At 44.8% G+C, this 10,869-nt stretch overlaps 1 pseudogene; it reads left to right on the top strand.

Annotated features, from left to right (window-relative positions):
* Positions 1-872: 872 nt before the first annotated feature.
* On the top strand, positions 873-10,155 carry LOC121449802 (annotated as a pseudogene).
* Positions 10,156-10,869: the final 714 nt, after the last annotated feature.

Raw genomic sequence — 10,869 nt, 5'->3', positions numbered from 1 at the left:
AGCTTCTCAGTCTCAGGAGGTCCCATTTATTCAATGAGGCCCTTAATGTCTGTGCTGCTGGGGTTATACGTAGGAAATGGTCTCCTGTGCCCATGTGTTGTAGAGTACTTTCCACTTTCTCTTCTATCAGGTTCAGTGTGTTCGGACTGATATTGAGGTCTTTAATCCATTTGGACTTGAGTTTTGTGCATGGTGATAGATATGGATCTATTTTCATTCTTCTACAGATTGACATCCAGTTTTGCCAGCACAATTTGTTGAAGATGCTTTCTTTCTTCCATTGTATACTTTTAGCTCCTTTATCGAAAATCAGGTGTTCATAGGTTTGTGGGTTAATGTCAGGGTCTTCTATTCGATTCCATTGGTCGACTTCTCTGTTTTTATGCCAATACCAAGCTGTTTTCAATACTGTAGCTCTGTAATAGAGTTTGAAGTCAGGGATGGTAATGCCTCCAGACAATCCTTTATTGTATAAGATTGTTTTGGCTATCCTGGGTTTTTTGTTTTTCCATATAAAGTTGATTATTGTCTTCTCCAGATCTGTGAAGAATTTTGATGGGATTTTGATGGGGATTGCATTGAATCTATAGATTGCTTTTGGTAGAATTGCCATTTTTCCTATGTTGATCCTCCCAATCCAAGAGCAAGGGAGGTCCTTCCATTTTCTGGTGTCCTCTTCAATTTCTTTCTTCAAAGACTTAAAGTTCTTGTCAAATAGATCTTTCACTTCCTTGGTCAGAGTTACCCCAAGATATTTTATGCTATTTGTGGCTATCGTGAAAGGTGATGCTTCTCTGATTTCCCTCTCTGTTTCCTTATCCTTAGTGTATAGGAAGGCAACTGATTTTTTGGAGTTGATCTTGTATCCTGCCATGATTTCACAGAATTCTAAGGACAAGGCTGTATTCACCATCTCAAACATAGAATATCACCATGCAGGGAGATATAGCTGTCAGTATCAGACACGTGATGAATGGTCAGGACACAGTGACTTCCTGGAGCTGATGGTTACAAGTGAGATGACACACAGGGTTCACAGCCTCGGGCTTGACTGTAAAGAAGTGGATCTCTTCAAAAGAATTCTCTCCAACACTATGGAAGACAATGAGCCCTTGAGGATATTTAACTGATTCCACTTGCTCTCCTAGGAGTCTATAGGAAATCCAGGCTCCCAGCCCTGTCCAGCCCTTTGGTGACTGATGGAGGAAAAGTCATCCTGCAGTGTTTCTCAGAGCGGTGATATGACAGGTTTGTTCTGACTAAGGAAGGACCAAAGATGCTCTCCTGAACATCAGACTCACAGTATAAAAACTCTACTAGACAGTTCCAGGCTCTGTTCTCTGTGGGCCCTGTAACCTCCAGCCAATGGTGGACATTCAGATGCTGCAGCTTTAACAAGGACAGCCCACTGGTGTGGTGAGAGCCTAGTGACCCCCTGGAGCTCCTGTTCTCAGGGGAGGAATCCCAGGCTTGCCCTAGGATGATGTTGGAATGATACAGGTGTACAAAGAGGTCTTGGTGTGTGGTGTATTGGGAAGTCAGGGCTCTTGAACCCATTGACACAGAGCAAGGGAAACAGGGGACACAAGATACAGAATTCAAGGCAGAGTGTGATAGTAAAGCCCAAAAGGTCCAGGACTTTCCCTGTGCCACTTTCAGACAAACTCAACTTCTTCTCTCTTAATTCCTTACAGGCACCCTCCACAAACCCACTATTAATGCTGAGCCAGGATCAGTGATTGCTTACGGAAGTGCTGTGTCCATCTGGTGTCAGGGGATCTAGGAAGCAGAAATATATGTTCTGCATAAAGAGGGAAGCAAAAGTCCCTCGGACACAAAGATCGCAGAGAAGCCAGAGAACCAAAGCCAAGTTCTCCATCCCTTCTGTGACCCACCAACATGTGGGGCAATATCACTGCTACTGTTACAGCTCAGCTTGCTGGTCAGAGCGCAGTGACACCCTGGAGCTGGTGGTGACAGGTGAGGGGACAATCATGGACTTGACCCTAGGCTTGCTCTCTAGAGTACTTCCCTCTCACAGCCTAGCCCTGGAGAATATGATGGCTGTGTGAGCCCACATTACATTTGACTCCTTCTATCCTAGGAGTCTACAATAGTAAACCCATCCTGTCAGCCCATTCCAAACCTGTGGTTATGTCAGGAGGGAACATGACACTCTGTTGTACTTCATTGTGGGTATATAAAAAGTTCATTCTCACTAAGGAAGATCAGAAGTTCCTCAGCTCCTTGAATTCACAGTACATACACCATGTTAAGCAGTACCAAGCCTTGTTCCCTATAAATCATGTAACACCAGACTACAGAGGGACATTCAGATGTTATGGTTACTACGAGTATACCCTATACGTGTGGTCAGTACCCAGTGACCCCCTGTAGTGATGAGGCAAGCAGGCCTGCTTTTGCCCACCCGGCTCCCGCATGGCTAGCTTTACACCAAAAATAATAACACACAAACTGTATTCATTTAAACACTGCTTGGCCCATTAGCTCTATCCTCTTACCAGCTAATTCTCACATCTTAATTAACCCATTTCTAATCATCTGTGTAGCACCATGAGGTGGTGGCTTACCAGGAAGGATCTTACCCTGCATCCATCTTGGAGAGGAGAGCTATAGCATCTGCCTCACTGCCTTCTTCCTCCCAGCATTCTGTTCTGTCTACTCCGCCTGTCTAAGTGGCTGTCCTATCAAAATCTAAGGCAGTTTCTTTATTAACCAATGAAAGTAACACATAGACAGAAGACCCTCCTCCATCAACCCCTGGAAATACACATCTCGGGTGAGTCAACACCATCACTGACTAATAATTTATTGAGATCCTAGCCCTTTGCCATGCACCTGTCCCACTGGGTAGTTGCATGTAGAGAGAGGAAAAAGAAGAGCCTGATGACTGAGCCAGAGCCCCACCCCTGGGGAGAGCAGTGACATGTGCTGGACACTGGGAGGAGTCAAATGTTTGACATAAACCAGGTACTCAACCACTAGTCTGTCACCTTCCCTCTAGGCCTGGCCAGGAAGCCCTGCCTACTGGCCCATCAAGGCCATATCCTGGACCCTGGAAAGAACCTCACCCTGCAGTGTTGGTCTGACATCAACTATGACAGATTTGCTCTATACAAGGTGAGGGGAACTGACTTCATCCAGCACTATGGGGTGAGGACCCAGGCTAGCTTCTCCTTAGCCAACTTCACCCTGGGCTCTGTGAGCAGCTCCACTGGAGGCCAATACAGATGCTGCAGTGCACACAACCTCTGAGTGGTCAGCCTCCAGTGACCCCCTGGACATCCTGATTTCGGGTGAGGAACTAAATAGATTCCCTCAGATACCAAACCACTGCATGAGCTCTCATGGGGGAGTTAAGGAGGTGATGCTGGGAAGACGGACAAGAAATTCATTTGGGGACAGAAACAAAGACAAAGGAGCAGAAGAGGGGTTTGGTCAGAAAAAAAAGACAGAGACCCTGTGATCAGGGCAGATTCAGGTGAGGTTTCAGCTCAGAACATTGAAGGCAGCCTCTCATCGTCCCTCTTCTCTTTAGGACAGCTTACTGTCATTCCTTCAGTCTCAGTGAAACCTAACTCCACAGTACACTCAGGAAACAATGTGACCCTAATCTGTCAGTCGCCATACATGGTGGACACTCTCATTCTGTCCAAAGAGGGAGCAGCACACCAACCACAGCGACTAAAACCAAAGTTGCAAATTTGGGGGTTCCAAGCAGAATTATTTACGAGGGCTGTGAACTCTTCAATATCGGGCACATACAGGTGCTATGCATTTCAAGAGTCATCTCTCTACCTGTTGTCACATGGCAGTGCCCCTGTGGAAATCACTGTCTCAGGTAAGGTGACCCTGACTTCTCAGGGTGGCTTCCTATCTAATCCCTAGGAGAGCCCTTGACAGGTGATATTAAGGGGACAATGGGAAGAGTTAGTAAGAAGACACTTTCCCTGACAGAGAAGTGGATGTCATCAGGGACCCCTCAAGTAATGTCCATGGCTTGCTCTATTGCAATCTAGAATTGGAGTAGACAATGTGGGGATCTTGGGGAAGTTACAGGACAGATATAGAAGAATGAGCAGAAGCAGGTTCCTGGGTTAGCATCTAAAACTCACCCCTTCTTATTCTTTTCCCTAGGACCCATTAAAGCCTCCAGCCTGCCACCCCTAAGGCCTGTGCCAAAAGCTGGTAAGTATCAGGCACCTCCATGCAGTGAGAATGCTCCATCCCCAGGTAACCTGCCAGTTCTTATCTCAGAAAAGTCCTCACTTCTCTGTCACTTCAGCTGGTGAGTGTGGGAGGCAAACAGAGATCCCAACAGAGGTGCCTGAATCCCAGGGTTTAGACAAAAGGTGGCATCCAGGGAGAGATGATTAGGGCCAGGTACATGAGTAGGAGAACAGAAACAGGGAACCCAGACACTCACCTCCCCATCCTGCCACTAAGGTCATGAGATTACACTTCTTAGCTCTATGGAGTCAGGCCCCAGAACAGTAGGTAAAATTCCTGTTGTAATGTGGGGTTCAGATGGACAATAGCTAGTTATAGACTTGATACAGCTGCTTCTAGAGATACTGACAAATTCTCTGCTCTCTGGGCTGCTGCTAAATGTCATGCATGACCTAGCTCTTTGGAAACTATTTCTTATGGTGGGATGCCTTGTTCAGCCGTGATGCAGAGGGAAGGAACTTGGTCCTGCCTCAACTTGATATGTCATTTTTTTGTCCATTTCCATGGAAGGCCTTACCCCATCTGAATGGAGATGGAGGAGCAGTGGAAGAGGTTGTGAGAACAGAACAGAAGGGAGTGTGGGAGAGGTAATAGGAGGAGAGGCAGCAGAGGAAATTGGTTGATATATAAAATAAATTTTAAAAAGTGATGAGAAATAGAGAGAATGTGGCCCAGACCTTGAAGTTTCTTTCAGTGCTGGCCATGGCTGTGACTTCTGACAAAATAATCCTCCGTAACCTGGTTCTCTGAGGATCTGTCCCACAATGGAAGTGACATGGGCAATAGTGAGGCACAGAGCCATGGCAGAGAATTCAGACTCCTTCCCTCTAGCTCATGGGGCATAGCTCTAGTATTCTCCAATGCATTCTGTGACCTCTACTCTCAGGGGTTCCTACACATGTATGGACACCTCAACTCATCTCTGTATCTGTTGTTATGTGACAGTACCATTGTGGAAGTCATGGTCCCAGGTGAGGTGATCCAGATCCTTATGAGCCAAAGGGGTATCTCAGCAACCACCATGTATAGAAATAATTGACTTGGTTGAGGTTGTAAATGCTACAGAGGGTCAGTAAGATGAATATTCACCCTCATGATGGTGGAGACCAATATGGATATTTCCAGGAATGCTCACTATGAATCCTGCTAATGAAACTGAAAAGATTTCAAGAAGTCTGAAAGAACATCTTATAGAGGCCACAGATATATATATAGATAGATAGATAGATAGATAGATAGATAGATAGATATCTCATTTTAAACAGACTCGTTTCTGTTTAAATCAGGGCAGGGAACCCTGATTGCTCTTCGAGTTGATGAGGGAGGGGAACTTGATTGGGGGAGGGGGAGGGAAATGGGAAGCGGTGGCAGAGAGGAGGCAGAAATCTTTAATAAATAAATAAATTTAAAAAAAAAAGAGTCCCGGAGAGTTCGTTTGGCATATTTTTAAGAGTCCTTTGTTTAGCTTTAAGTGTGTTGAAGCTTTTATCTAGAGGGTCCTGAGTTGTCCTGTGGAAGTGCTGGCTTTACCTGAGATGCGTGGATCCAGGTTGCAATGTTGTCTACTTTGAGAGCAGTGGGTGTCATAAGGAGCATGGTGTAGGGTCCCTTCCTGGAAGGTTTAGGGCTCTGGGACTGATGTCTCCAGATGTATATAAAATCATCAACGGATGTGAAATCTCTGGGTGTCCGGGCTGGTAGGCAGCAGCCAGAAGCTTCCACACGTGGGCTTGGATGATCGGGAGGGTCTTTAGGTGGGCAGATAACAGTCTGGGAAGGACTGCATTAGGATTATATACCTCATTCGCCTTAGTGAGCAGTGGCAGCCCTCACATAGGATCTCATAAGGAGTGAGTTTAAATCGCCCCGAGGTGTTTTAAACCGAAAACAGAACAGAGGGAGGGAGGTCTGTCCAATCATTTTGCCAGTCTCTAGGGCCAATTTTGTTAATTTGTACAAAAAAAAATATTTTTTTATTTATTTAAAGATTTCTGCCTCCTCCCCGCCACCGCCTCCCATTTCCCTCCCCCTCCCCCAATCAAGTTCCCCTCCCTCATCAGCTCGAAGAGCAATCAGGGTTCCCTGCCCTGTGGGAAGTCCAAGGACCACCCACCTTCATCCAGGTCTAGTAAGGTGAGCATCCAAACTGCCTAGGCTCCCACAAAGCCAGTACATGCAGTAGGATCAAAACCCAGTGCCATTGTTCTTCAGCTCTCAGTAGTCCTCATTGTCTGCTATGTTCAGCAAGTCTGGTTTTATCCCATGCTTTTTCAGACCCGGGCCAGCTGGCCTTGGTGAGTTCCCAATAGAACATCCCCACTGTCTCAGTGTGTGGGTGCACTCCTCGTGGTCCTGAGTTCCTTGCTCGTGCTCTCTCTCCTTCTGCTCCTGATTTGGACCTTGAGATTTCAGTCTGGTGCTCCAATGTGGGTCTCTGTCTCTGTCTCCTTTTCATCGCCTGATGAAGGTTAATATTCAGGAGGATGCCTATATGTTTTTCTTTGGGTTCTCCTTCTTATTTAGCTTCTCTAGGATCATGAATTATAGGCTCAATGTCCTTTATTTATGGCTAGAAACCAAATATGAGTGACTACATCCCATGTTCCTCCTTTTTGGTTCTGGCTTACCTCACTCAGGATAGTGTTTTCTATTTCCATCCATTTGCATGCATAATTCAAGAAGTTATTGTTTTTTACTGCTGAGTAGTACTCTAATATGTATATATTCCACACTTTCTTCATCCATTCTTCCATTGAAGGGCATCTAGGTTGGTTCCAGATTCTGGCTATAGAATTTTATTTATCCTATCTATCTGACCTGAGCTTTGGGGTTAGTAAGCACAATTTCCAATTGATCCCCAATGTCTTGGCCACGCCCTGACTTACCTGGGCAACAAAGGCAGGACTATTATGAGACATAATTACCTTGGCCATCCCAACCCTCAGGATAATTTCTTTTATGATCTTCTTAGCCATTACATTGGGTGTCTCAGTTTTGGTCAATGTATGATGGCTATTTTTTTTTTTTTTGGCAACTGTGTGGCCTCAAGGAGGCTCAAAATTTCTGCAGATGTCAACAAACCTCTTTGTCTATATATTGTTCTGTGTATATGGGTAGTGGCAAAAGCATACCTGCTGTCAGTGTAGATGTTTCCTCTACTACCTGTAGAGCTTGTATCAAAGCCAGTTTAGCTTTCTGGGCGGGCTGACGTCCCTGAAGGGAGGCTACTGGCCCAGATCATTTGCTTCCTGTCCACCAATGCTGCCCCCGCCTTCCCCTTTCCTTCAGTCTTGTATACCTGCTTGGCTCAGACCCCTAGCCTTGTGCCCCAGGCAAGCTTCACCATCATTTCCGGCTCTGCCTGGCACAGCTCAGCCTGTCATTCTGCCAGCCACCTGTCCTTTCTGCAGATGCTGGTAGGATCCATAGTTCGTCGACGTGAGCAGGGCACAGGAGCAGTAGTCTGGCACAGGAGGGCACCTGTGGTAGCATGGTGACTGCTGTATTGCAGTCTGACATGGTTGTGGGGAGCGAGACTGCAGGGTGAGCAGGCTTTAGGGCAAGCATGGCACCAAGGCAGTTGCTAGGAGGTGAGGATTTCTTTGGTAGTGATGGCAGGGAAGGTGGTCATCCTTGTGAGGAGGGCATGGCAGAGGCATAGGCAGAGAAGCAGCCTGCATCTCCTGCAGAACTGAGAACAGCAGGGAAAGCAAAAGTCCCTCATTTGGTCAACAAAAGGCTTTGATCATACATTCAAGGGTGACCAGGGAGGAACGAGTCATTTATTTGTTCTTTTTCCAAATTTATAGTTCATAAGGTGTCCAGTTTGTTTAATGGTTGTTTTCGCACACAGTACTCAGTTCCTATGTCCCTTAGAAAATATAGAGGTATCTAATGTCCTTTTTCTTGCCATAAACACATTGACCTTTGTCCAAGGAGTGCCTCTGTCCATCTTCATTTGTCTTTGATCTTCTGTTGCCCAGGCTCCCTATCTGTCTGAGTCCTGTCTTTTTTTTCCTAGTCAAATTTCTTTCTTGTCTGTGATCCCTCCAGTTTTCTCTTTTTGCTGCCTCCCGCTTTCTCTTTCTTTCACTTCACTTTCTCTGTCTCTCATTTAACACTTTCTCTGTCTCTTATTTAACACTTTCTCTGTCTCTCGTTTAACATTTTCTCTGTCTCCCCAAATTCTGCAAGGTATAATCTTGCAACCTATCTACCTGCTGTAACTTTTTTTTTATATCTGATGCTGACTGTCCTATGAAGGCCATGGCTATAGCTGCCTGCTGACCTTCAGAGGTTGGGTAAAATGCCTGTAAACCTCCATTAAAAATTTAAGGAACACAGATTTTAACTGACCCCTGGAGAACCTCTTTTACCTTGGCCGAATTAGTGGGGTGCCTTGGCCCTGAGATTTGCCATGAGCCTGGCATTTTGACTGTCAGTTTCTCCCTTTAAGAATTAATTAGACATAGAAGAATGAAAATAGATCCGTATTTATCTCTATGCACAAAACTGAAATCCAAACAAATCAAAGGCCTTAACATAAAACCAACAATATTGAGCCTCATAGAAGAAAAAAGTTTTAAGTACACTTTCAAACACAGCCTCAGTGGCATAGACATTGAGAGAAATAATCAATAAATAAGATCACCAGAACTGAGATGCTTTTTGTGTAGAAAGGATATAATCAACAGTACATAATATCAACCTGTAGAATGGGAAGGTATCTTTATCAATTATTTTTAAAACATATAAGGAACTTAAGAACTTAGTCCTCATAAGAATAAATAATCCAGTAAAATTATGTTACAGACCTAAACTGTAAATCCTCAGCAGATGAACTTAAATTGACTGAAAAATATTTAAAATTTGCTCTAAAATGACATCCTTAATCATAAGGGAAATGTAAATCAAACAACTCTGAGATTTTATCTTATCCCTGTAAAAATGACCAAGATTAAAAATATTGTTTGACAATTTATGCTTAAGAGAATGTGGAATAAAAATCCTCCATTTTTGGTAAAAATGCAAACTGATACAGCTACTTTGAACATTAGTATGATGAATTTTTAGAATTAGGTAACATATTACCTTAAAACTCAGCAATATCCCTTTTGGGCCTATTTTACATAGTAGAATAATTTCATCATAGACAGAATCTGGAAACAACCCAAAATGTACCTCGTTTATATCAATAATAAATGAGAATCTTCGCCATGCTTTTAAAATAGTTTTAAACATTATAAAGAGTCAAAAGGCCCATTTTAACTTAATTTCATCACTCAACAACACCCCCTTTGCCATTGTAGTGGGGTGAGAGGCTTCAGCAGATCTTTGCCATGTGGGGCAACTCGGGGCCCCCACCTCATCACAAGCATTGCGAGCAGTCAGGTGTCAAATTTAGATCTAAACATGGGCCATTTAGATGGCCCTGGCCCGGGGCCAGGGCTTTTACAGTGATAGTTTTTGAAGACAGTGTAGTCCTGCACCCATCTAAACAGAGCTGGGAATTTACTTTTTTCTGCGCACATTGCATAGTAAGAAATATAGAAACCAACAATCTGTAGTTTTTTTATAAGCTCATTTTTTTTAAGTGACTCAGCTTAACTTTCCCCAATTTTTAAACCAGAAGCTTTACCCTGGACACAGTATGTGATGACTGGAACAAAGCATTGCTAGAAGAGAGATGCTATCAGGGCTGCAAGGCCCTTCTGATGTTGGCTTGCCCTACTACCTGTTGCTCCTGATCGACATTCGCCTTTTACCGAAAGCCACAGGGATACTTACTTGCAATCTCTCTATCTGCTGCCGAAATGAAAAGGTCCAGGCTCTTTATGAAACTTTTGCTTTCTAATAGGGTATCTGACCCCAGAGAAACAGCCCACTGCTGGTTCCCAGGCTTAGTGGGTCCTATGGGGAGGAATTAGCACCACCTTGGACCCCGCTAGCATGTGTGCCTCCTGCAAGGGAAAAGAGACGGGGAGGGGGGGGGGGGCAGACTGCTATTATCAAAGTCAGAGGGAAGCCAGCCTCGGTGCCTGCACTGTGCTCTGTAGCAAAATGGTTTGACCCAGAGTAGGGGGCTTCTCTGGACAAGCTCACCCAGGTGACAATATAGGGTACCTGGTCTGGGTGGCCATAAGGGTCAGGCTGAAAGACTTTTTTCTTTAACTTGCAAAATAGTATCTAGATTGAACGTCCCGCCCTGTGGCCAGCCCACTTCAAAAGTGGGCCACTCCAGGAAGCAGACCGCTTGCCAGCGTTTCTTTAGGATTTCCACAGCTCGGTCTGCAGCTTTTCTCTAAAGTTAGAGTTAGGGTCAGAGAGGTGGTTACTTACTGCCCCATGGTACCAGATTTAGACTCGAGTACAAACAGATATACAAAAACAAAGACACGACATAAAACCAAAGGCACGAAAAGCCAAAACCAAACTCAAAATCAGAAGCTGCGCAGCACTACAGATGGAGGTGAGTGACAAAAAGCTGTGCCTCCTGGGAACTAGAGGAGTGACCTGGTCACTCCTAGCCCCTTTCAGACACTGGCGCATCCTCCATATTTCAGATTACTGGAGTGTCCTCCAGATACTAGCCCTACATAGGTACATTTTCTCAGAATA

The sequence above is a fragment of the Microtus oregoni genome, unplaced genomic scaffold (genome assembly GCF_018167655.1).
Source record: "Microtus oregoni isolate MIOR12 unplaced genomic scaffold, Mior012 000006F_ref0000085, whole genome shotgun sequence".
In the NCBI taxonomy this organism is placed as follows: domain Eukaryota; kingdom Metazoa; phylum Chordata; class Mammalia; order Rodentia; family Cricetidae; genus Microtus; species Microtus oregoni.
Note: the sequence above shows the minus strand (reverse complement) of the source record. Positions and strands in the feature narration are given on the sequence as shown.